This window comes from Rhinolophus sinicus, chromosome 16, assembly GCF_057876585.1.
Source record: "Rhinolophus sinicus isolate RSI-liver-muscle chromosome 16, RSI-T2T, whole genome shotgun sequence".
In the NCBI taxonomy this organism is placed as follows: Eukaryota; Metazoa; Chordata; class Mammalia; order Chiroptera; family Rhinolophidae; genus Rhinolophus; species Rhinolophus sinicus.
Window position 1 is genome coordinate 5,972,577 of NC_142516.1, and position 23,581 is coordinate 5,996,157.

General features: G+C 53.7%; 2 long non-coding RNA genes across 5 annotated transcripts in view; one reads left to right on the forward strand and one right to left on the reverse strand.

Moving 5' to 3' along the window:
• LOC148754942 (uncharacterized) overlaps positions 1-20,873 on the reverse strand; it is a 38,209-nt gene extending 17,336 nt beyond the window's left edge. For all 4 annotated transcript variants that reach the window (XR_016019420.1, XR_016019419.1, XR_016019418.1 and 1 more), the window contains exon 1: positions 20,199-20,873. This is a non-coding gene — a long non-coding RNA (uncharacterized LOC148754942). The remainder of the gene's footprint in view (positions 1-20,198) is intronic.
• LOC109445928 (uncharacterized) lies at positions 16,431-20,115 on the forward strand. Its single transcript, XR_002137112.3, has 2 exons — positions 16,431-17,844; positions 18,652-20,115. It is a non-coding gene; the product is annotated as an uncharacterized LOC109445928 (long non-coding RNA).
• Positions 20,874-23,581: the final 2,708 nt, after the last annotated feature.

The window sequence follows — 23,581 nt, forward strand, 5'->3', positions numbered from 1 at the left end:
TCATTTTTGTAATTAAAAAATTAAAGGGGGTAGGGAGTGGAACATCTTGAGTCTCTGCAAAAAACACCAGAATTTACTTCCCAGCCTCACTTCAGGGAAAGTGGGTGGCTTTGTCCAAAGACCAGGGGTTCTTTCTCTTCTCTTGCATCTGTCTTCCCATCTTTCCCAGCAGGGACACCGTGGGTGGGTGGGTGGGGGTTTCAGCACCACCCCCGTAGGGTGGAACCAAGAGGCATTTGAGATAAACTGCAGGGTCTGGCCAAGAGAAGCCTGGAATCGCTGCGACAGGTGGGTACATAAATTATAATAATAAAAGTAACACGCACACGACTGGGGTGGGGGCACCTCCAAGTGCCCAGAGCTCTGCAGAGGGCTCCACCACCGAACTCACTGAACCCCAACAATGGCTCAGTGAGCTTTCTCATCTTACCAGTGAGGAAACTGAGTCTCAGAGATGGGTCGTGGGGAGCAGACCCGGCCTTGCCCTGGGGGCCCAGGCCCCAGCCACACTCTCTTCAGGGACAGAATCGTCCAGCCGCAGAGTCCAAGTTATTCCCAAGAGGCAACAGAGACACCAGGCAAGGAAAGTAGGTGAGGTGGACACAAGACAGGTCATGGTGACCATGACAGAGCCGCCCCCACATGCCCAGTGCAGTGCCCACGTTGACTTGGTCCTCACAGGAGGTACCACGGACTCCATTGGAAGGTCACAGAGGGGTCAGTGGCCAAGGTCAGTATGATGGGAAACGTCATGGCCAGTGTTTGAGCCTAGGTCCGTGTGATTGCAGAGACCTCCTCGCCAAACACTAGGCCCAGCCTGCAGCACTGTCCAGAGCCCCTCATCCTTGGTGCCTGCTCAGAGCTTGTCCCCAAGCACGAGCTTGATACATATACAACCTCCTTCCTTGTCTTGGTTCTGCCAGGGTGTGACCTTGGCCAGGTCGTTCTCAGTTTCCAGGCTTCATTTCCCTATCTGTGCAGAAAAGGGGCTGTCCTGGGGGTGTCCTAGCTCCCCGTGCAGCTCCAACATCCTAGATGTCCATTATGGAAAACAGGAGGGACTGGCGGGGTCCTCTGGAACTGGGGCAAATTTGGGGGCCAGGGTTCCATTTGGGGTGATGGAGGAGAACCCCGCAGACGGACCCCAGAACCCTCAGTCCAGCAGCCCTGCCCAAATCTGGCTCCCACCTCCATCCCTCTGCTACGCAGAGCCATGTTGGACCAGACTTGGGTCCCCCCATCCCCCAGAATCACGCATACTCTTGCCTCTAGCTGGGGCAGCCCCCGCCCCGGTCAGTGCTCAAAGCGCCTTGAAAAATCTCTCTGGCATTCCTTCCCCAACGCCCAGCCCCAACTCGCTGCGAGGTGAGCAGAGTGAGGGGGAGACAGGGAGAGAGCAGAGGGAGCCGGCAGGCGCGAGAGGGAGAGAAATGCAAATGGTTTTTATCCTCCTTTCTTTTAAATGCTGAAACCAGCCTTGACAGCCTCTGAAAATAAATGGCACTGACTCGCTGGGATTTCAAATTCCGTGATTAAGGGCTGAAGCAAATACTTTTTCCCTCCCTCCCTCCGCCCCCGCCCTCCCTCCGTGGGCTGATAGAGCGGCACGCAGGACCGGGGACAGCTTTTTGCGAGCCTGCCAGGAGCTCTGATACGCAGCCTCCTGCCGCCGCCAGCGCTTCTGCTCCGACTCCCGGGCAGTTTATCAGGAGCGCTCACGCCGCAGCCGAGAAAGCAGCTTTAAATCCCCTCCTGAGCCTCAGCGGCCTTCTCCTAGCGCCTGCCGCCACACACACAGGCGCGCACGCACACACACACCACACATGTACATATGCATAAAGGCACACACGTATGCACGCATGCACAGTACATACATACAAATATACACGAGTGCATGCACACACGAACACACACGCACACAAACCACACGTGCACACATGCATAGAGACACACAGGACACATGCACACAACACAATGCACACACATGCACATGTGCCATACTCTAAATCCAGCCAAGCTGGATTTCTGCCTGTTCTCCAACCAAAGTTGCGGGGATAAGGGAAAGAGGAGAAAAAAGGCGAAATGCAGAGAGGAGGGGGAGGGGCCGGGAGGAGAGAGGCCTCCTCTAGGTTCCCAGTTTGCAGGAGCTGTCTTTTGGGGGGCTACCCTCTCCTTAGCTGCTAACTGCTGGCTGGCAACTCCCGCCTCTGCCGCCTTGGTCTTCCTCCTTCCTGCTCAGTTTCTGCTGGCACCGCTGTAGCCCCAGGAGCAGGGCGTTCTGGCTGCCCAGGGGCCAGGCCTGCTCTGGGTTGTACCTTCTCAGGGTTGGATTCCCCCGAAAATGAGGGGCTGGCACAAGTCAGGCCTCAGTGTGACCACCAGTGCTGTGCACCCACGGTGTGCCAGGCAGGAGCTGCGGCAGCACCTTACACCTCACCTGTGAGGAGGCCGCTCCCCTTTTACAGGTCTGAAAGCTGGGGCTCAGCAGGCTTCACAAATGGAAAGAGGGAGAGTCAGGATTCACAATCTGGCAGGCCTTGGGGGTCGGGGTGGGAACTAAGAACACTTCCCTGATTCTGCAAGGGCCAGCTCTGCTCAGAGACAACATCCAGAGTGACTCCCTGGCCAGCTGCCTGTCTCTCACTCTGTGGTCTAGACCCTGCTGATGGATGGTGACAACAGGTGTGCTCAGGTGCCGGCTAGAGGGGGCACCATTCTCCAGGGTGGTCATTTGTGGGGAGCTGAGAACTGGGGTGAGGTGTGAAGCAAGTCCTCCCTCCCGGTGCCCGCTGGCTGTGTCACACCATCTCCCAGCAACCGTGACAATGCCTTACTTGGACAACCTCTGGCGGGGCACCTGTGGAGAGCGCTGCACCACACATCCATGGGGGGCAATGCCAGCCAGCAGAGGCGAGGAGTCTTTGCAAAGGCTTCTGGGCTTCAGGAAGGGCTCTGCATAGCTGGAGTGCCGCTCCCCATGCTCCTCTCCACACATCTCCCAGAAGCCCCCACCAGGCGATAGGGGGGATAGGCGGGATTTATGGAGAGTAGTGAGCATGTGAAGACACTCATCCTGCTTGCTGAGCTCAGTTCCATACGCCACAAAAATGCCTCATGGAATCCTCACTGCAAACAGACCCATTTACTAATGGAGACAAGTTGAGGCTCAGACCGGGAAGTGACTTGCCCAAGGACTCCTAGCTGGGAAGAGGCAGTCAGGATCCAAACTCGCATTTACCCCATTCTGCCCCTGGAGGCAGAGATGTCACAGAATCCCACTTTGCTCTTTATGTGCAAAATTGTTGGGCTGAATTGTATGAATGTGCTGGTATTCAGCCATTTTAACCCATAGAATCCTCAAAATTGTGCGGTTCAACTTGAGAGCAGCACTCATTGTACATCAGTTCCATTCCTGGTCAGTACGGCTCCAAAGCAAAGCAACGCCAAGTACCAACTGGGCCTTCTTCATTGATGGAAGGTCCATGGGCTCTTCAGGGAGCGGTGACCTCCATCCAGAGATGGGGATTCTGGAACCCAGACAGGTCACGTTCCCAAAGCTGCCCAGCAGGGTGGTTTAGATCTCCCCCAGAGTCTCTGCCTTACACTTTCTCGCTATAGATGCTGAGACTCTGGGGGTCGGGTCACCAGATTTAACAAATAAAAAATACAGGACACCCGGTTAAATTTGTGTTTTGAATAAATAATAACATTTTAGTTTAAGTATGTCCCATGAAAATACTTAGAGTGAAAAATTACTCACTGTTTGTGTGAAATTCACATTGAACTGGCTGTCTTGTATTCTATCAGGCAACTCTAGCTCGGGTTTTCCTCTGAAAACAGGCTTTGAAATTGGGTGCTCTTTGATCCGGAAACCCAACAACCATCAGGAACGACACTGGTATCCCTGAAATTGGGACCGATCTGGACAGATGAAGTAGCCTGGGATTTCGGGCTGAACTAGGCTCCCCCGACTGCCACTTAAGGAAGTGGGCAGTGGGGACTACAGTTGGTCATGAGAGCTTGGGGTTCCACACAGACTGGAAGATGCGATGAAATGAAAGCTGAGACTTTCCAGAAAACCACCTGTCATGCAGGGTGTCATGTAGGGTCTCAGCTCCCGCTCCCCACATAAGAACACAGGACATGGTGAGGCCAAAAAGGAACACCCACGGAGCCATAGATAGAGGAGTCAGACCACTATAGTCTCACTGGCGGCTGGGTTGGAGACACAGGAAGCAGGAGCCACACTGTCTGCAACCTGCCGTCCACTTTTCTCTGCCAACCAACTTCACTTGCTAGCAGCAATCTGCCGTGCTAACTGCAATCCGCTCTTGCTAGCTCAGCCACCATCTTCTTGCTAGCCCCCCTTTTTCTGCTAGCATAGCCATGGCAATTAGTGGCCAATGGCTCACTGGTTACAGCTGACGGCCATCTAGTCACAGCTGATGGCCATCCAATCAGTTGATGGCCATTTACTACCTGAGCCAGCACCTTTCCACGTGAGGGCGAGAGCCTGGAAACTGCACTCCTGGCTCTGTCCCCACACCACCTGTGCAGTCTCCCAAATACCCATTCCAACCCCCTTCCCTTTGGTTCTCCTCTATCATAGAGTCCAGAAAATTAAAATACTCAATTTTCAGCTTCCCTTGCAGCTAGGGGTAGGCATGTGACCCAGTTCTGGCCAAGGAGATGAAAGCAAAAGGTTCTTAGGAAGGTTTCCCTTCCTGCATTAAGAGGCAAAGATTTCAAGGAAAATACAGTGGTACCTCGATTTTCGAACATAATCCGTCCCAGAAGACTGTTGGAGTTCTGAAACGTTCAAAAACAGCCGACAGCTGGGTCTCAGGATCTTGTACTCAACGGAAGCCACGTGACATGTTTGACTTCCGAGGTGTGTTAGAAAACCGAAGCATTTACTTCCGAGTTTACAGCGTTCGTAAACCGAAATGTTTGTCAACGGAGATGTTCAAAAACTGAGGTACTACTGTATACTTCACCCTGCCCCACCTCTTCCTGCCTGGAATGTGGATGTGATGGCTAGAGGTGGAGCAGCCATCTTATGACTCTGAGATGTTCGCAAGTGCCCCATTAGGGACCAGTGCCAGGTCCTGGGCTCTGGCAAACCTTTCTCAGATCTTACAGTGTAAGAGACAGTGTAGAGTCTACAAATGCTCCTTTTGGGGGACGATGATCATTCGAAGATCATGTCCTTCATGCCTTTTGTGTTTCAAAATGTAATTTATTTCATGAAATGAAGGGATAGTTGATGATGAGTTTTTGTAGTGCGTGTGTTTTTGTTTTATTTTGTTTGTTCTCATTAATGTCCTTCCCTAGCAAAATTAAAAATTGGCATCACCTTAACAGTTCCCCAAGTTTTCTTTGGAAATTGTATTGGTTTCTTAAAACCAAAAGCTTAGGGAATGTACCTAAGAATCCCTCAAGTCACTCATATACCCAGGCCCATCTGGGAAAAGAAACACAGAAGCCGGCAGCTGCGGGGGTGGATGGCCCAGTGGCCCATGTTCCAGGCGCCTGTACTTTGGGGCCCAAGGGCCTGGCACTGGGAGGAAGTTCTCAGCTTGTTCTGTGCCTCTTGCTGCCTCCTCCCCACCCCCACAGGCATCCACAGAGGATCAAGAACAGCTTGTTCCAGCAACCCAGGAAGGTACGCCCAAGTACCCAGTGTTCTAGAGGCCAGCAAGGGCGTGTACCTGGCTCAGGCAGTGAACTGTGTGTGCACACCTGTTCCAAGGCCCAGCAGCCTAGCAGGTCCCGGCCAGGGACAGCCACACTCAGCCCAGCTAACTCCGGAGGTGGCCAGGGATAGCAGGGACTCATGGGAGAGTCCAGCCTCCTCCCTCACCCTCATCCCCACCTCACCACCCCTGAAAAGGCACAGGAGACCCTGCTGACCCACCCATCAGGAGAGAGAGGACCGGGGAGAGAGCGATGGGCTGGGAAACTGCTCAACCAGGAAGATAAAAGACGAACAGGGTACTACACTCTCAGCATTTTAAACCTTGCAGCTCCCACAACTCTGCCCTAATGAGAAGCAGGAAGGGGAGGGAGGGCCTCGGAGGTGGAAAGGATGGCAGAGCAGAGAGTTTAGCCTGGTTTCCACCGTGCCCTGCCGTGCCCTGCCACCTGGGGACCATCCTGCCCCACACAGACCCCGGGAGAGTGCTTCCAAGCAGCAGAGAGCAACCAGAATACCTGGATTGCGTTTGGGGCTCACTGTAATGGTGCAGACTGGGGTGCACGTGAGGATGACACCATGCATGGGAAATGCACTCACACATCTGTGGGTCATGTCCATGGTACCGCGCATCATGCCAGAAAGGTCCTGAGGCTGTTACAGCAAGACCCACGCACTCTGTCCCAGCCCCCTCTCCCCCCGCCATGAAAACACACAGCTGGGGGCAGCACAGCGGCACATGGTTCTCTCCTTAGGGGTGAGGCCCAGCTTCAACATGTGCAAGGTCATCCAGGGGCCAGGTGTCACAGCCACCTTGTTAAACGTGTCTGCTTCTTCCAGCCTCATCCTCCCCACACCCCAGCCCCAGATCCAGGCCCAGCCTGCTTTTAACAAGGCAGTGAAGAGTGTCAGCTAAAGGTCTGGCTGGCATCAGACAGTGCTGAATTCAAATCCTGATTGAGCTGAAAACTGCCTGGCTGGGTGACCTCGAGCAGATAACTTGCCTTCTCTGAGCTTCAGTTTCCTTTCCTTTAGGGGAAGATGAAGTCCACGTCCAACAACTGCCATGAGGGTCAATGTCAGTGCCAATTAAAGGCTCTGGTTGGCCGGTTAGAGAAATGGCCTGATTCCTTCCAGAAGTTTCCAATGTTTCAGTGCCCACAGGGCTCCTAGGAGATGCCTCCAGATCTCACCATTCAGGGAAGCGTGGGCTCCACTTTCATTAGAGAGGATTTATCTTATTTTTAAAGGAGTTGAGGCCACTTGGCAATCAGAGCCCTCCTGGCTGGAGCAGAGAAGATCGGGAGGGACATTAATCAGGCGTCTAAGGACATGCAAATCAGAAGACGCTCAAGTGATTAGGTGAGGTGGGGCCTGGGGTCCGGCCTTTATCTCTAAGAAGAGAGAACCAGGGGGGAGATGGGTGGCTCAGCTGGTTAGAGCTCGAGCTTGATTCCCACATGGGCCAGCGAGCTGCGCCCTCCGAAACTAGAATGAAGTCAATGAGCTGCTGCCACTCAGCTCCTGGGTAGCCGGATGGCTCAGTTGGTTGGAGCGCGTCCTCTCCACCACAAGGTTGCCGGTTCGATTCCCGCAAGGGATGGTGGACTGCGCCTCTGAACTAACAATGGCAATTAGACCTGGAGCTGAGTTGCGACCTCCACAACTAAGATTGAAAGGACAACAACTTGACTTGGAAAAGTCCTGGAAGTACACACTGTTTGTTCCCCAATAAAGTCCTGTTCCCCTTCCCCCAAAAAATAAAAAACAAGAAGAGAGAACCAGAGGCGTGGCTGGGGGCAGCAGCCAAGGGATTGCCATGGGGGCAGGGACAAGGGACTGTGAGTGAGTGAAGGACAACCACACAGGTGGCCTAAGGGCCTGATATTGTTGGAGTAGACGCGGTAGCCCTGCTTGCTTCTGCAGCTGTAGAGCGTGGGGCCTGTTTTGGCAGGACCCTCTGCCTGGCCTGGATAAGGCCCGTCTCCCTAATGATCAGAGAGTGGACAGGACCGGGGCCAGGAACGTGGTGCCAGCAATCTGGCAGTGTCTACACCGTGACAGACGTCCCCACCCCACGTGGACCCAGGGGTTCTAGTCCACAGACCTGACCTGACAACATAGACCAGTGAATGCACAAGAATGCCATCTTGGGGACGTGCACATTAATGAAAGACTGGAAAGAAACCGTGTCCATCCAACAAGGAGAATGTCCGAGCTGGTTATGGGATGTGTTTACGATGGATCTCCCTACCCCCCCGAAAAACCATGACTTAGATGTGGGAAGAGGGCACAACATGCTGTTTAATGATGGGGAAAAAAGTAGGTTACAAATCACCAGGTAGTGAAGTAGTGAAGACCATCTTTGGACACACACACACACACACACTATATATATATATATATATATATATATATATATATATATATATATATATATATATATATATATGAAAATATCTAAAAGGAAGGCTAGTCAAAGAAAGACCAGCAATAGTTACTATGGAGGGGGTAGATTCCAGGTTATTGTTACTTCTTTTCTATTCGGGTTTATGATAATGAGCAGATATTACTTTTATAATCAATAAAGCTATTTTTTATTCTCGTTTTAAGAAAACTGCTCTGTTGCTTGACCTCACATCTGCCCAACCCCTTTCATAGGAAATAAAATATCCCAGTGGATGTGGCAGTGACACCTGCCAGCCTCCTCCGGGGGGTCAGGTCAGTGAGCCCCCTTTCTACCACCCAAGGAGCAAGTAGGCCAGGGACAGGGGTCACTGTCGGACACTCATGCTGCCACTTGTCATCTTCGGAGGATGCAGAAGAAATGGGGTGCGTGGCAATCGCCCTGTACAGGGTGTAGATACACGTCCTGTGTAAGTCAAAATCGCTTTTCCTCAACCCCCGGGGCCGGAGGCATTCGGGACTCAGAGTTGTTCCTTTCAGATGGTGCATGTGATATACATTAGGTAACACCCCAGCAAGGCCTAGAGGGCCCCCACAATCATACACATTAATACCCAGTAATGAAACGTACCCATGTTCACATCAAGGGGGATACATAAAACTATAAATAGCTTCCCGTCAGCTGAGGTCACGTTTTGCCTGCAAATGAATCTGCCACCATCTCACAAAAGAACTTTGACATTCGGACTTTTTATTCATTTCAGAATTCCAGTGAAGGGATGGGGGCCAAATCAGGACCGGGGCTCGGGCTTGTTGGTTTGGCTCTTCCTGCCCAGTTCCCCCAGCAGCAGGGCTGGCTTCATGGGCAAGCAGCCTGAACAGTTTCTCAGGGCCCCGGCTTGGTTTCATGTTGTCACCATCTTGAAATTCTTAATACATTTTGGACAAGGGGCTCCTAACTTCCTTTTGCATAGGATGCGGCAAATCATGTGGCTGGTCCTGCCAGCACCCAGAACAAGGGCCCGCTCAAGACAGTCGCTCAGTGAGTGCTTGTTGAATGAATGAATGAATGAATGAATGAATGTAATGTCATCCCTGTCCCACCCTGCTTTGCCCCTCCCTGTTTGCCACCAGTGTGGGGAACTAACTCTCATCAGGGTCCTGAATGGCCCACTCACTGGACAGCGTGACATCCATGCAGATTCTTGGGGTGCCCAGACCTTCATTCTAAATCTCAGGGGGCATTTGAATTTCTAACTTGCACCCCAAGTGATTCAAACACCCAAGACATTGAGAACCAATCGTGTGGTTGCTTTGAGGGCAGGCTTGCTCTCTCTCCCTCCTCTAGCTGTGTGATCTTAGGCAGGTTGCCAAACCTCTCTGAAATGGGCAAGGGGTCAACTCCTATCCTTAAGTCCTTCCAGGCTAATTGCCTGGGAATAAGCGCCTTCCTGCCCGTTATCAGGGGGCTCCCTGGGGGCAGACAGTCTTGTCTTGTCCCCTGAGCACCCTAGGACGCAGCCTGTGGGGACCAGGCATATGGGGGGTTCAGGAAAGAATTCCTAGTGTACAGAGGGGAAAGGAGGATGACCCCCAACCTCACAGTGCTGCATGAGGGTGAGAGAGGGCGGGCAGAGGGCTTCGCCAGCATTGGCTGGACACACAGTAGGTGCCACATAAATGGAGCTATCGTTATTGGTCTCACACCCTGCTCTGGAGGCTGTGGCAGCCGGTGAGCCCTGCTAGGGGCTGGAGGCTTGCAGGCTGGAGGCGGCTGCAGGAGGAGAGGAAGGCAGGGGCCAGGAGGATGGAGTCCAGGCACGTCCTGATACCAATTAAGGCAGCGCTGGCACAGGGGGGCCTTGGACGGCATTTATCAGCCTGCCGGGGAGGGGCTGGCAAGCTGTCCTCCGGCTGACGGATTAGACAGCGGACAATTAGGTTTCAGGCTCTCTCTCTCTCTCTCTCTCTCTCTCTCTCTCTCTCTCTCTCTCTCTCACACACACACACACACACACACGCACATCCCTTTCTCCATCAGTCTGCAAGGCCCATTGACAGAGCCCAGCTGGGTCTCTGCCCAGCCCCCAGTGGTAGGGACAAAACAGACACAGAGCCCCGAGGAGGTAAAGAATGCCCCTCAAAGAGAATAACTAGGCCCCCACCCCCAGCGCTACACACATGAGGACCACGGCTCAAGACCCCACAGTCTGTACACCAAGCATCGCTTCCAACTGGATCAGGAGTGGGGGAATTCTCGAGAAACCAATATATAGGAGATGACAGCAATGTTGGTGCTTCTTAAGGCTGAGTGGGGGATGAACTGGACTCGCCCAGGCACCCCCTTCCTTCCAAAGAAATACCTCTCCCCATCCATAATTGGAGCCTTTGATCCATGGGTCCCAAAGGAAGGAATGTGTGAGCAAGGACAGGAACTGTGAAGGACTCTGCAATCCCAGAGGAAAAATCTTCAGGATTCTAAAATGTTCTATACTGCAGACACTCTGGGATGAGTCAGGAACACAAGAAGGGATAGCTGACCCGAATCCTTTGGGAAAGGCAGAACGGCCGGAACCCTGGGGCAGCTCCCACCCACAGCTGCTGCCGTCTGTCCTGGTCTAATGCCCACCTCTCCCCCGGGTCTTGGATGCTGTGGCCGCTGGTGGAAGGACCCTCCCAATAAGACTGTCTCAGGCACCTGAAACTCTGACAGGCTCTAACCTGAGCTCATTAACGTTCTTGGGCTCTCCACACCAGCAAATGGTATTGTTGTCACCCCAAAGCCCAGTCTAGAAATCTGGGTTCAGTTTCACCTCTCTACCAGCCTCACCCTCCACGGTTGTAATAATCAAACGCCTCCCTTAACCTCCTGGCCAGCTCTCAACTCCACCTCTTCTTCGTCCCATGGCCGCCATCTCTCGCCTGGATACTCCACGGGCCCCCAGTCTTTGGTCCTTCCTCCTCCAGTCGGCCCCAGCCAAGGAGTGTCACCTAGAATGCCCTTTAGTCACACAGCTTCCCGCTTCACGACGCCTCCTCAGTGCCCACCACCCTCAGGAGCAGATGCCAGCCTGGGCCCCCCACAACCCTGCTGTGCTGGTTCATCCACTCTGTACCCTCTCTGATGCTCTGGTTTATTTATTTGGTTACTCAGTTGCTGTTTGTTGTCCTGCCTTCTCCCATTGAAATGTAATTCTGGGGGGCCGGGCGGGCGTAGGGACCAGTTCTCTTTTGTCCACCCTCTCAGCACCTGTCACCTGGCAGGGACTCTAGGCATCTGTGGGGTGAGTGGGGACAGGAGATCCATCCTCTGGCTTCTGTCCACCCACACGGGCCACACCCAACTCCTGGCTGTTTCCTGAAGACCACACTGGCCTCACTGTCCGTCCCTGTGCCTAGAATGCCCCTGGCTTATCATACCTCTCTTCAGCCACCAGCGCCCGCTCCCACTTCCAGCCTCAGCTTAGATGTCACTTTTTCCTGAGGGCTCCTAACTCCAGCTGGAGCAATCTCTTCCCCTGGGGTGATCACAGTCCTGAGGGCCACTGAGTCCAGGGGCCAGTTCACTCACCTGCTTCTCCCATGCCATGTGCACTTCCTGGGGGCTGTCTCATTCAGTGCGTGACACACAGTAGGTGCTCAATAAATGTTTGTCTCACACATGAATGAAGCTGGAACACCTCCTCTCTCCCTAGCAAAGCCCCTGCTGTCCTCTGGTCCGGTCCGCCCTCTGCCTGGGGCTCTGAGAGCTCTGGGGCCAGAGTGGACAATGACCAGGCACCAGGCTGAATGACACGGACAGAAAGTGCTCTGGGGATGGCCTGTCACTGGGGACTCTGCCCTGCAAAGGGGGCAAAGCCTTCTGAGATGATGGGCTTTGAAGGGCAGGATGACAGTTTGGGGAGAAAACAGAGAGAATATTACCTTTATCAGTGAAAAGTTACATGCTGGACACCGTGCTGGGCTTATTCACAGGTTCGCTTGTTCATTTCTGGTTATAACCTTTTAAATAAATAGTTTTACCACCATTCTTCAGATGAAGGTAGCTGAAGAGACCTACCTAAAGCCACTTGCCCAAGATCTCACAGCTACACAGTGTGGCTGGTTCCAGGGGCAATGTCCTCGCTACATCTAGGGCACCAGGGACCACTGTGTCACCATCCAGCATGCCACCCTATACCGTGCCAGTGTCTGGGGGGAGGTAACTCTGTGAGCAAAGGCATGGGGGCTGGGTGAACCTGGTGAGTAGAGGCAGAAAATACCTCAGAAGGCTGTGAGGACTAACTCCCCACCCCAGAAGTCAGCAGTGAAAGCCTGAGGGGAAGTAGGTAAGGTCAGTCACTTGTCCTCTCTGTACCTCAGTTTTCTTGTCTGTAAAATGGGGACATAATGGCACCCATGTCATACTGAGGATAAATATCTCTAAAAGGCTTAGAACAGTACCTGGCACAGAGCAAGCACTCTGTAAACAGTTTCAAATCAATAAATGGGGAACACGACGGGTTCGAGTCCAGACAGAGAGGCTGAGTAGCCCCCAGGGTGTCTCTGGATGGCCAGGCTCAGTGGGTCCTGGGCCAGTAGGAGGCATGAGGCGATATGCTGGGGTGGGGTTGCGGTCATGGCTTTGCTTTCACCAGCCAGATCCTTGGGGAGCCTTGGGACTGCCCAGTGGGGTCACCAGACCTGAGGGCAGTGGGCAGCTTCCTTGTCCTGGTCTTTGGAGGCTGAGCTGCAGGGAAGCTGCACGGACCCCTTCTGGATCCAGGCTGGAAGATGGAATAACTGTCCTTCTCTTCTTCACCCAAATGGGCACGTGTGCACAGAGGCTCCTGGTCAGACCCCAAGGAAACAAGAGGAGGTGAGACGGTCCCCTGAGCATGGGTTAGGCAGGCAGGGAAAGGGGGTGAGCCCACCGTCAGGAGCCACCACTATTAAAGTATAAGGTCATGAAGATACCCTAAAGCAGAGGGGTGGTCCCAGTTCTTGAATAGGTATCACAAGGCTGGTTATTTTTCAGTTCTAACTCCATCACTTGCTCACTCACTCACTCAACAAACATATAAGGGGCACCTACAAAGCGCCAGGCCTGCCCTGGTTATAAGGTAAAAGCTGAGCACACAGACTCAGTATGTGTGCACAGGGGACTGACAGTCAGGTGACACATGGAACAGGCTCATTGTCACTGACACTGAGGGAGAAGTTCAGGGTGCTGCAGAAATGGACTGGCCCCTGAACTCACACCCGGAGGTCAGGGCAGCCTGCCCTGGGGTGGTCACGTTTAACCACGACAGGGATATCTGTTAGCTCAGCAAACACGTGGCACCTCTCTCAGCCTCTGTTTGCTCATCTGTAAAATGGTTACTCATCACAGCTAGTGCACCAAACCTGCTTGGGGAACCTCAGGGAGTCAATCAGATCTAAGCAGAGGAACTTGGTCCGTTAAGAAATCGCTACCAATTTACTCTGTTCATTTCTCAAGGGGGGAAGGGCATTGTTAAGGCCCTGGGGGTCTGTGATCTATACCCAGGACCTCATCAGACCAAGGTCAAAGGCAGAATTCGAGGCTGTCGGATCCCGAGAGGCCTGTGGCCAAGCCACCTGGCCCTCTGTGGGTCCCGTGTTCCAGGGCCACCTCCTCCCACTGCCGCCTGACTTTGCCCACAGGCAGGCAGGTCCCTCTCCCTCTCTGAAGGGAGGAATCACAGCCAGGAAGGCCAGAGTTCTGCAGTGCCCAAAAGTCCTCTCTTGGACCAGGGGTGTCATTCTTGCTCGCTCATTCCCCCATACACACCACCAACCCTAAATACGGAGCCTCCACAAAGCATCTTATTAAGAAATTGGTCAATCTCCTGCTAATTAAAATAAATTCTATGCCATATTAAAGGCCAATTAATTTTCAGGGCTGCCAGGGAAACATGGCCTGGAAAATGTGCACCCCGGCGTACCCCCCACCCCTCAGAAAACAGCAGCCATGCAACGAGCTGCTTCCAGCCAGGAAGAGAGGAAGGGAGGGCTGGCAGTGACCAGGCTGGCAGGCGAGGCTTCCCGTTCCTAGGGGACCCTGCTCACTCAGCCCAGGAGCTCCCGACCCCATCACTCCCCCAGGACAAAGACCAGATCTCCCAGGCAAACCCCACAACCAAAGTCAAGCCCCTTCTCCAAAAAGGGTGTCCTTAATTTGTGAAAAATTTGGTGTTCCAGAAGGCTTGTGATCACCAGGCCCTGCCCCCTTGGGTTATCTCACTGAGCCCCACAGCAGCCCTTGGAGGGAGGTGCCATTGTCCCCATTTTGCGTATGAGCAAGCTGAGGCCCAGGGCCACCAAGTCCTTCTCCTGAGGTCACGGCTTCTAGGGGCAAAGCAGGATGTATGCTGGTCCCCTCTGACTTTATCCAGATAAACCTGCAGCAGTTCCTTTTGCAACACTGAGGATTTTTTTCATAACATAAAAAAGGGCAGGGGAATTGCCATGTCTGCATAAAGACAAATTTCATTGGCTACATTTGTTCAAGGTGAGGCTTACCTGCTCCCTAATCATAAGAAAGCTCCTGTTCCAATAAAACGCACCTAAGCTATCAAAAAAAAGAAAAAGAAAGGTCCTGTTTACTGAGAGTTTGGTATGTGCCAAGAGTCCTGCTAGGCCCTGTACAGTTGTCATCTCACTGAATCCTCACTAGTGCATGAGGCTCAGAGAGGTTAGGTAACATTCCCAAGGTCACACAGCCTGCCCACGTCTTAGCTATGGCAATCTCTTGTCTTTAATGTCCAAGTTTTTCCATTTCCTCAAGGTCAAAGCTAAGGTCTGTGGGTCTTCTCCTCTCCTGGCAGGGCAGCAAGCTACAGAAAAGAACACTGGATTCACTGTTGACCTTGGACAGAGGCCCCTTTCCCTCTCAGGGCCTCAACTTTCTCATCTGCCAAACGGGAGGGGCTGAACAGACCCCTGCACCCTGTTCAACTTGAGCATCCTACAGGGGCCCTTGGTTTGGGGCAGGTGGCTGGGAGCAGAACATCCGGTGAGACAGCAGCATAGCTGTTTTTCTGCCAGGACAGGGAGACCTGGCTGCCTCGAAGTGAGTGGCAGGAAGAGGCCTAGTGGCCAGGCAGGGACACAGTGAGAGCAGTGGGGACAAGGGCCCAGCCAGGCTGGCCACAGAGCAGCCCCTGGCTGCCCTCGTACTGCAGGCAGCTCACAGGGCAGTGAGAGGGGTGCCCTCCTCTCTGATCCCAGCAGTTCCTGTAGGACCTGGGAACCTGTTGCCCACCTTCCCCCGGCTCTCCATTCCCCACCCAATCCTGGAGATCAGTTGCTCTGCCCAGGCCAGGTGTAGAAGGCAGTGGAGGTTTGCAGGAGAGGGGCTGAGAAGGCAGGTTATGGGGGGGAGCAGACTTTCTATGGGGCCACCATGCCACCCCTCACCCAGAGCTCTAACTTGAAGGCCCCAGCATTTCACAGAAGCTTCTCCCATGGGAAACATCAGAGAGGCGCTGAGGTGTCCTGTTTCTCCTTGATAAGGAAGGAGCACAGAAGCGGGGAGTGGCTTGCTCTCCTCTGGTATGTGCGCTCACTGCTTGGGGATGGATGGCTCCAATCATTCAATCCACTCTAAGGAGCACCCACTGTGTGACACTGGGCACCGAGGACGAGAAAATGAATGAGCCATGGCCCTCACTTGTGCCTAAGTCACACTGACGTAGGAGGATCAGACGGGAGGGAAACATGGATACCACACTGGGACAGATGCCATTTGGTTGTGTGTGCACAGAGCTCTGGATGCAGAGGATGCTGAGCAACCTGCCCAAGGTCACGCTTGGCTGAGGTGGGTTCGCAGAGCCCAGTCTCAGGGCCCCTAAGATGCCCTCTCTTCTCCTGATGTCCTGTGCACACATAGGTAGTTGTTTTGTTAGTGTCTTTTTCAGAATGTGAGGCCCCTGGAGGGAGGGATCCTGGGCACCTAATGTAAGGTTTGGATCAAGATGAGTGCTCAATAAACACTGGATGAATAGAAGGGGAAGGAAGTTAGGGAGGGAGGGAGTAAGGAAATGAGTAGAGTGATGAATGAATGGATGGGTAGAAGTATGGAGAGAATGGGAGGGAGAAAGGATAAGTGGGTGGATGGATGGATGGACGGATGGATGGATGCATGGATGGAAGAAAGGTTGGGTGGGTGGGTGGACAGATGGATGGATGAAAGAAAGAAAGATCGAATGGGTAAATGGAGTGAGTGATGGGTGACTGCCCCCTTCACCAGGGGGCATCCAGTGACTCAGGCATGGAGGGTGAGAGGATGGACTCGGACACATGAGCAGGCGATTCACCTCATGGCCCCTCCCCTCCCCCCTCTCCCATCCCCAGCATTTTCATTAGGACACATCTGCTGCACCTTGGCCCCTGCCGGGGAAGATACAGACGCCTCCGCTGGCTTTATTAAGGACCTATTAACCCAACGTCTGTCAGGCCTGGGTTATAGAAGCAGCTCTGGGTAGGACTAACAACCCTGCTACTAGAGACCTTGGTTGAGCCCCAGAGGGGCTCCAGCGGGGAGGGCCGGTAACCTAAGGTTACAGGGAGGGCTTTAGCGCTGCTCAGACCTGCCTGGTTTAATCTCAGTTCCTCTGCTAATTGGCTGTGTGGCCTTGGGCAACTTACTTCCCCTCTCTGAGTCAGCTTCCTCACTTATAAAATGGAGTTAAAATGTGCTTGTTTGAGGATTCACTGAGCTAATGCCTTACATCAAACAGCAGAGCGAGCACTTGCTGTAAACATCCGAGGAATCTCTGGGAGCCAGGCAGGGCGAAGCTCTCCCATGGGTTAGCCACCTGATTCTGTGGGACAGCAGGTGCTGTGACCATCCTGAATTTATGGATGAGGAAACTGAGCATCACAGGGAGATTAAGTGCTTGGCCAAAGCCACAGGGCCAGGAAGTGACAAGGCCAGAATTCAAATGTAGGCAGTGGACGTCACAACTAGGCCATTTTGTGCATGGCTACTGAGTGGGAACAAAGCCTGGGGCGGGTGGGTGGGGCGGGTGGGGGCGCCTCTTCCCCCAGTGCCTGGAGGTGACCGCACAGCAGAGCAGAGGGGAAGCTGGGACAATCACGGAGATTTACGGCTTCCAGTGCCCATTAACTGCACCATCTGGATGCCACACGTCCACTAGGGACCCCGACCCTTCGGTATAAATGGCAGGGAGGGATAAAGTGGGTGGGAGAACTGTCATGAGCGGCTGGGTTGACTGCAGGGATTGTGTGGGGCCCACCTGGCTCTCCTTGAGCCCCCAACTACTCTTGAGGGTGTCTCCCACCTGAGAGCTGGGTTCCCCCCCAAGTCTCAGGAGAGTCCAGAATGCCTGAACCCCAGGGTGCAAATGCAGAGAGAAGGCTGTGGTCAGATTAACAAAAAAAGGTCAGAGGATGAGCAGGAAGGGTGTGTGTGGAGTGGTGACAGTAATACAAACAACATGATAGTTGCTCTAGGGATGGGCGTGAGGATCCAGCACGTGATGGCCTTCAGGCCTTTGCCGTGTGAGCCCCAGCGAGGAACTTCACTTGTCTGAGGCTGTGTCCTCCCATCTGTGGCATTGGGATAGCCATGGTACTTAGCTCTTAGGATTGTTCTGAAGGCTGAATTAGACAAGGAAATGCACTGGCCTCAGTGTAGTGCCTGGCAGTCAGTTCACCATTAGTGGTTGTTGCCCTTTATTGCCCGATTTGCCAGATGGAAAGACTGAGACGCAAAGAAGGTAAGTGACTTGCCTCAGGTTGTACAATAGGTGGGGGGCAGAGTCTGTGCCAAAGAGGGACCTGCCAGGCCCAGATGGGGCACAACCAGGTCCAGTCTCGAGGCCCTAAGGCGGTAATCCTGGATCACACCAGGCAGAGTGTTAAACCTCCTCCAGCTCCAATAATGGTTACCAACTTCTGAGAACATACTCTGCGCCAGGCGCCGCCGTGCTAAGAGCTTTTATGCATCACTTCACAGAACCATCACAACTTGGGAGGTGGGCATGGTACTGTCCTATCATCCAGATGCGCAAACTTTGGTGGGGCCGAGCAGGGCTCAGCACCAGCACCGGGTCTGAAGCCCGTGTCTCAGCACATGCTACGCCCTCTGGACAGAGGTGAGGGCTTGTGTTTATTGTAACAACTGTTCCCAGCTCCCTCCTCCCCTCGAAGGAGAAGGACAAATACAATGCCATGTCAGCCATAGGGACCAGAAGTCTTCCTGGTCTTCTAGACATCAGACAAGCCTCCCCTTGAGGGCTGGGGTGCCTCTTTCACATGTTGCAAGGGGAGGGAAGAGAAAGGAAGGCGCATCACTCAAGCCCCTCCCTCTCTCTTTAGCTCTGTAGAGGCTGAGTGGCCAGAGCCCTTCAGCCTGCACAAGGCCACACTGGGGACCAGGCTTGGTGGTTGAGGAGGGTTAGTTTTCAATCAGTACTCCCCCCTTCCTTTCGCACACACTCCCTACATTCCCATCTGGTCAGCCTGAATGCTCAAAGTCTACGTCTGCCAGTACAAATAACAAAAGCATCTCGTTTCCATTCTAGAAAACCCGAGACCCAGCTGCTCTGCTTGCCTTCTCTTTCCGCCAGTGTGGTCAGGGCAGGAGAAGGGGAAACGGCAGCTGTCCTGCCCACGGGAGAGAGGTCCCTAGGTCCTCTCTGGGGCCCATACCCCAGGGAGGAGCCTGGTGAGCCTGATGGACACCCCACCGCCTGCCCGGAGCAATGCCAGATGGGGTGGCTCTGGCTCATGGCCTGTGCCCCAGTCTGCAGGCCCCATGACCTGTCCTGCAGGGACTTCCTGGCCTGTCCATCTGAGGTGACCCTTCCCCACAGAAGCCCAAACCTCTGACCCTTATTAAAAACAAAACAAGCAAAATCTGGAGAAAAAAAGTCCTCCACAAACAGCTTCAGAGATGATCGTGTCCCCCCACAACACACACCAACACGCGTATCTCAGACATTCAAGGCTTCAGCCAGGCTTCCACATAAACAAGCTATTGAAGGGTGAGTTGTTTATGATCAACATTTAGGCTTCCCTCAACTTTTTCTGGAGGGGTGGACTGTTTCATAGTTTTCTGGTGAGCAGGAAGCAGAGAGGGAGCCTGGGGTTTGGCAGGATTTCATTTTTCCCTCCTGCTCTGAGCTGGTTAGAATTTGGGGAAGGGGATAAGAGAAAGGGCTCAGGAAACACGGGAGGGGGGTAGTCCCCCCAATCCCCTGGGGAGGTCAGGCTCAGAGAAGGCTGCAGGTCAGCCCTGGGCCTGGTTAAACTGTTTCAGGTCGGGCCTGCGGGAGGGTAAGGCCAGGCGCCCTAATCCCCTCGGCGTCCGGGGTCCAGCGCCCGGCGCTCAGAAAACATGTGGGACCGCTGGCTGATGAGCCCCAGCCCCCTCGGCTCCCCGCCTTCAACGCCTGGGAACCAGTGAATCCGCCAGGAACAAAGGCGGGGCTGCTTTCCAAAGGCAAACAACCAACAGTTTTGCTTTTTTTTTTCCACCCAAGCGGGCGGTCGGGCAGGTTTGGGGTCCTGGCGGCGCCTGGTCTATGGCGGGTGCCCCACGACGCCCGCGCGGGGCAGACCCCGGGCGCATGTGCAGGCGGGGCGCAGGAGGCCGGGGCCGCCCGCGCAGCCTCGCTCTGGCCAGTCTCCTTGGCAACGGGCTCGCGGGGGAGGGGCCGGGCGGCGCGGGCCGCGGCGGCAGCTATTTCTGCCGCTTCCTGTTCCTCGCGGCCACGTCGCCATGGCAACCATGTTACTCACAGCGGCCGCTTCCCGGCACGGCTGGCGCGCGTGACCCCGGCTGCTCGCGTACCCTAGTCTCTCACTCGCCGTGCTCCCCCTTACCCACGGGTCCTTTTCCTCTAGCACCCCGGCCCCACCCAGCGCGCCCCGGTGTCCCGTCCTTCCCCCCATCTCCGCCCCGCGCTGCCGCCAGTTCCCGTGGCCAGGGAAGGAGATTGATGGGGGACGCTTATTAAAAAACATTGTAACCGTTTCCGTTTTTATTACGTTGACAAGGGAGCGTTATTTATTGTTATTGTTTGCCGAGCGGGCCGCGCCGGAGCGCGGCGGCCTCCGGGGGGCTCACCTTTCGGGCGGTCTTGGGGAAGTCGCGAGTGGGAGCGGAAGGCCGGGCTCCGCAAGGACGGGGGGCCGGGGCGGCGAGGGGGCGCCGGCAGACCCGGCACCCTGGGGTCCTTCCTCGCAGCCCGCCGGCCGACCCCTCGGAGGGGCGTGTTTGCGCGGGGAGAGACTGCAGATGCCGATGTCTCGTGTTGCAGGAGAAAGGCAACAAAAAATAAAAAAGGAACAGATGACTTCATTCTCGGGAAGGCTCTGCCCTACGTGGACCAATTTCCTGGGGACGTGGTGGAACAGCCCTGCTGCCTTTGGAAGCACTTAAAACTAAACCAGATAAAGACCAGAACATTCTCAGCCTTGTCTGGACCAGGCAAGGGCAGGCTGGTTGGTGGCGCGTGAGCCCTGGGTGCTCAGAGATGAGGGTCAAATTCCTCCTTCCCCGCTGAGGCTTGGCTTCCAGCAACCTCCCCATTTAGACTCCAATACCCTGAGAGGCTGGGCAACTGCCCCAAGGTCACACAGCCAGTTTTTATCCTTCAGGATCAAAACCAGCAGAGGCTGGTGAGCAAAAGCCAGTGGCTGGGCTAGGAGCCTTGGAAGAGAGTCAGGCTCAGCTGGAGGCCTGTCCAGGGGAGATTAACTCGGCAAGTCTAAGCTGGCCTGGGTTCTGCTAACCCCACCGAGCCTCAGCTGCGGGGTTTGTGGGAGGTGTGTCTACTGGGATCAGATGGGCCTGAAGGATGCCCCGCCCAAGCCCCTGCTGGGATGTTAATCTCATCTGCTAATTAAAATTTGCAATACTGTCCCTAATTCAACTCCCCACTCTTGAAAATTATTAGCTGAAATGCCAACGATCCTGCTCAGGACAGAGAAGCCAGAGGAAAAAGGCCTCTGGAGTTCACACTGTAAAAGATTTTTAAAAACATGTTTATACTTTTAAACAAACACTCCCAATGAACAGACCAGGTTTTGGAAACTGAACTTTCAGAGCCCCCCTCGACCTGTTTTGTATGGGTTGTTTTTCCCCTTTCTAAGGGCACAAGGCTTGGGATTTGGTCACTGAGGCTTCTCCCAGTCTTTTGGCCTTAGATGATAACAGGGCTTTCCAGCCCCAGAATCGTCCTTCCAGACTTTCTGGAGTCTAGTGGACAGGCCAGTTCCTGGCTAAGCCCTCTGGGTTTGGGGCATCACAGCAAGATAGTTATCTTCTGCTCCATTGCCAGCACCCATCAGCTCTCAAGTGCGGAGCCCTCCTTGAATGCATGAACCAAACAAAAGTCCGGGCCCCAAGAAAAAGCGAGTGCCCCTCCCCCTCAGTCCTCCCTAGCACTTTGCTGGTCACCTCTGTAATATGGGAAGGCAGAGAAAAGCGGTGGGGGGCAGTGGCTCCTTCCACTCCTCTCTCACCAGCACTCACCCCATGGGCTGGCCTTCCAAGCAAAACATCTCTGGCAGCAGGTTTAAGGAGTTTAGCTGATGAGAGTCATGTCCCTGGTCAGTGTTTGAAAATTACCAAGATGACAAATGACACCCAGTATCACAGAACTCCAGAGCTGGGAGGACTTGGAGATTACCCACACCAACCATTCCCGCTTTCCCATTATACAGATGGGCAAACCGAGGCCCAGAGAGAGAGAGGAAGAGACCTGCCTGAGATCTGTCACTGGTTAGTGGCAACACCTAGACCAGAACCTAGGTACCTTGCCTCCCATTCAGGAGCTCATTGCGCACTCTGATTCTTCTGTGGAATTATCTGAATGAACAGAAGTTCAGGAGCTGGGGAGGTGGAGATAACAATGGCGAGGCAGGAGGCACTGAATTCAGATTGCCTGGGTTCAAATCCTCACTTCTAAGGGAAAACTTGGACAAACAAATCCTCTCCAAGCCTCTGTATTGTCTTCTGTATTAACTGGAGATAATAATAGTACCTGCCCTAAGTTTGTCTTAAGGCATAAAGAAGATAGTGCAGGAAAACCAACTGGAAAAACACCTGGTATATACTAGTACTTAACTAATGTTGGCAATGATGCTGATGCTGGTGGTGATGCTGGTGGTTGTAGTGTGTTGACTGGCACCCCCCGCCTCCAAGAAAAAAAGTTCACGTTCTAATCCCTGGAACCTGTGAATGTGATCTTATTTGGAGAAAGGGTCTCTGTCGATGTAATTACGGTAAGGATATTGACATGAGATCACCCTAGATTACTCAGGTGGGGACTCAGTGCCATCACAAGTGTCCTTATAGGAGACAGAAGAGAAGACAGGAACACAGAAGAGGTCATGTGCACATGGAGATAGAGATGGGAGTGACGCAACCACAAGCCAAGGGCACAGAACGCCTGGGGCTGCAGAAACTGGAAGAGGCAAGGAAGGATTCTTCTGCTCATCTTGGGAGGGAACACAACCCTGCTGACACCTTGACTTTGGCCTTCTGGCCTCCAGCACTCAGAATAATCTTGTCTTAAGCCACCAGGTTTATGGTCATTTGTTATGTAGCCACAGGAAATTGATACAGTGGCAAATCTGGCTTTGCCGCTGGAGTGATGGTAATGATGGTTGGTGACAGTGGTGGTGACAATGGTCATGATAATGGCGGTGATAGTGATGCTTGTAATGTCTGTATGAGTTTCCCGAGGCTGCCGAACAAATCACCAGCAAATTGGGAGGCCAAAATAGGGTGCCAGCAGGGCGCGCTCCCTCTGAAACCTCCTGGGAAGGAACCATTGCAGGCCTGTCTCCTGGCTTCTGGTAGCTCAGGTGTCCCCTGTCGAGGTAGCACTCCGATCCTCCATGCACGTCATCTCCCCTCTGTGTCTGTCTCTGTGTCTACATTTCCTTTTTTGATAAGGACGCCAGTCATATTGGATTAGGGCTCATCCTAATAACCTCATTTTAACTGGATTAGCTCCGAAAGATCCTATATCTCCGAATAAGGCCTCATTCTCAGGTACTGGACATTAGGGTGTCAACATATCTTCTCAGGGGGCACGATTCACCCCGTAACAGTGGTAATGATGGAGATGATGGTAATAGGCTTCAGCCTTGGACCCCCAAACTCTGTAGGAGCTCCTTAGGGAGCAGTGGTCAGTTTACAACGCTTTCTGGAGGTCAGGGACCTGTTCTCTGCAGTGAAGGGCTGGGTCGGAGTGTCCAGCTACAGGAGCAGAGAAATGAAAAAGGCGGTCCCAGGACTCCATTGCCAAGTTAGTCCCATGGGAAGATCCAGACACCCTTCTGGAAGCGCTGCCATTTGCCAGGTGTGAGGCCTTAAGCAAACCGTTTAACCTCTTTGCCTTGGGTCGGATCTGATTGCAAGGACTTGCTCAGCTCCAGGATGCTGAGAGTCTGGGATTCCCTGTGTGCTGAAGTAGGAGCCCAGCCACCTCAGGCTAG